This window comes from Lissotriton vulgaris, chromosome 5 (assembly GCF_964263255.1).
Source record: "Lissotriton vulgaris chromosome 5, aLisVul1.2, whole genome shotgun sequence".
Taxonomy (NCBI): domain Eukaryota; kingdom Metazoa; phylum Chordata; class Amphibia; order Caudata; family Salamandridae; genus Lissotriton; species Lissotriton vulgaris.
The window spans coordinates 1,613,692,804-1,613,693,945 of NC_141693.1; positions in this window are offsets into that span (position 1 = coordinate 1,613,692,804).

Genomic DNA, 1,142 nt, shown 5'->3' on the forward strand with positions numbered 1-1,142 from the left:
CCCTTCCACGAAAGAAAAAGGGAGAAGGTCCAGCGCTAGCATTTTAGCCAGCTTTGCGTCATACAGACATGTACCGTTGGGTGGTTGCGTTCAAATGATGCCTCCGACCACAACATTGCGCGAATGGTGGGCTGGATCATTTTACGTGATGATGATGATGACGTCTTCAAACCAGTTGGGCCCATTGATATAGTTTATCGCATTGGTGACTCACCAACACTCTTAGTGTGCCTCATAGATATTGCACGGGTAGAGGGTGTGGGCGACACCACTGCAGTGCTGCTGCCAGGCGTACTGGGTGTACCAGAGAAAATGTCTGTCGCTTCTTCACTTCCCCCCTGCACGATTAGATTCTCGTCATCATCAGATGCAATATCAAGGGATACATTTGGATTTGTTTTTCTTTTGCTTTCCTCGTACTTCCTCATGTGTGCTTCCCACTCGATAGTGTGGTGTTTTTTGAGACGACCTCTCTGGCCTCCGGTACCATAGTTGGAACCAAGCTTACCCCAACTAACGCATGCTTTACAAATTGAACAAATGACCATGTTTTCCGCCTTTGCGCTAACAGTAAAGAAGTCCCAAACTGGGGACTGGTGATATCTGCTGAAGGTGGAGGTGCTACTTTGACTTTCAATGCCAGATGAAGTGGAGGATGGGCGTGGCTGAATTTGTTTCTGTTGTTCACTTACAGCACCACTACTTGAGGTCGAGCTGGATGGAGGTACATGTCGGCCCTTCTGACTAAAAAAGATGGAAGCTGTAGGTCGTGTTGGTGTTGTAGTTAAAGGTGGTGGTACCAGTTCCACGCCGCCCATAGCTCAGCAGCCATTCGGGATAGGGTCAAAATGTGTGTCTGCTGCATGCCCGCTGGGGCTGGAGTGACAACTGTGATGACTGGGTCGTCCTCAGACTGTTCATCAGCAGCAGAAGACACCACTTCTTGTTCGTCGTCATCACCCATAAGTCGAAGCTTTGCGGGAGCCTTCCTTTTATGCTTAGCTACCTTTGTCGTCTCATGGCGTGACTCACTCTCAGACCGCATTGGTGGGTTCTAATCAACATCAAGATCATCAGAAGCAAGTGGTCTTGAAGAAAAACTTGTAGTAGCAGTAGTATCCCTCCTTGACCTTTTTCTTGCT